The sequence below is a fragment of the Lolium rigidum genome, chromosome 5 (assembly GCF_022539505.1).
Source record: "Lolium rigidum isolate FL_2022 chromosome 5, APGP_CSIRO_Lrig_0.1, whole genome shotgun sequence".
NCBI classification, from domain to species: Eukaryota; Viridiplantae; Streptophyta; class Magnoliopsida; order Poales; family Poaceae; genus Lolium; species Lolium rigidum.
In genome coordinates, this window is record NC_061512.1 from 103792286 (window position 1) to 103794208 (window position 1923).

Consider the following 1923-nt stretch of genomic DNA (forward strand, 5'->3'; position numbering starts at 1 on the left):
GATAGGCACAAGATATATGTAGCACAAGTGATAGCAAGATATATGTACTTCAAGCACGATGGCTATCACAAGGAAAGAGAGCTCGGGTATAGAAATAACCGAGGCACGCGGAGACGAGGATGTATTCCCGTGTTCCCTTGCTTTGCAACAAGGTACGTCACGTTTGGAGGGGTGGAGGTCCCACGAAGGATTCCCCACGCCACGAAGGCTCACCCTATTCTCCGAACCACACCCACGAAGGATAATGGCCCTTTCCTTATGGTTAGCTTTTCCTCCGCTCCGGAGATGGCAAGCTCCACAACCACTTCACAAGCTCCACGATGGAGAAGCCCGGGCCTCTTCACAATCTTCTTGAAGAGATCACCGGAGCACCAACCGCCAAGCCAACTAGGAGGTTACCCTCCAAGAGTAACAAGCTCACGGTCTCTCACTCGAACTAATCGTGGTGGAGAGCTCAACACTATGCAATGATGCAAAGCAAGAACACCGGAGGTGTTCAAGTCCTTCACACTCAAATCCCACCAAAGCAACGAATGCTAGGATGAGATTGGAGAGGAAGAACAAGGGGGAAAGTCAACCAAAGACTCCAAGATCTAGATCCCAAGAGATTCCCTCACTTAGAGAAGAAACGGTTTGGTGGAAGTGTAGATCTAGATCCCCTCTCTCAAATCCTCAAATATGAGCAAGTATGGTTGGAGGATTCAAGGGGAAGAGCAAGTTCTTCAAATAGTAGCAATGGAGGAGAGAGAATGGGAAGAACTACTTGGGCTCAAGGTGGAAGAAAGGTATTTATAGCCCAAGTGGAAAAATAACTGTTGGGGGAAAAAGACAGAAAAACGGGCAGAAAAAAAGCTCCAAAAAGTGGCCCAGCCGGCTGGGAGGCCGGCCTGGCCGGGAGCCGGGAGGCCCGGCAGGCGACCGGCGCCTGGGCCGGAGTGGGCAGCCAGGCCCACTGGAATCGCCCCGGCCGGACCGGGCCCGTGCCGGCACGCCGGTGTGTGGCCCGGTCGACCGGTCGGAGACCGGGCAGCCGTCCCCCTTTTTTTCTTTTCTTTTTCTTTTTCTTCTTTTACCTTTTCTTTAATAACTATTGCTCCCGAACTCCGATTAACATGAAACCAATTTTGTTTGGAAGATAACAACGAATGCTATCTAATAGAAAGTGAAAACCCAAGAATATGTAGGAGGGGATTTTATCATGAATATAAAAGGTAGAACCTTATATCATGAATAACCGGTAAAATCACCCAACCTCGAAAACGCAATAGAAGATGCATGCGAACTCCGTTTTCGATGAACTTGGGCTTGTTGTAAAGCTAGCAACAAGCTCAAGAACCTCACATAGAGAAACACCAAGAAGCAATAAGGATATGCAAAGTATGCAAAGGATTGAGCTCCCTAAGACGATGTGATCAAGTTACCCAACCGAAAGCCCCTCTTAATAGTGCGGCTATCTATCCTATAATCCGGTCTCCCATCATCCACCTTGAGACCGGTAAAAGGAAAACCTAGCAAGGCCATACTCTTGCCTTGCGCATCCCGCTTGATCTTGATGATAACTCTTCAAGCTCTACACAAGCCGGAATGCCTCACTTGATCAATGTTGCTTCGTGAAGACTCACAAATACTCCCCCATACACTATGATGGGAAAGCTCCATTGATGCACATCTTCACATGTCCATTATCACCAAATGGACGGCAAGCTTCAAGCATGTGATCCACTTGAGATGCTCATCTTGAACTTGCCCAACTCAATCCTTGTATCTTCTCATACTCACATAAGATAGAGCATGGCTAATATTGAGTTCCACATAAGAACTCCATCTTCATTTCTTCTTCTTGATCATATCACATATGTATCTTCATAACCGATGATCTTGATGCCAATACCCAAGGTATACCTTTATCTTCATGGCATCCAT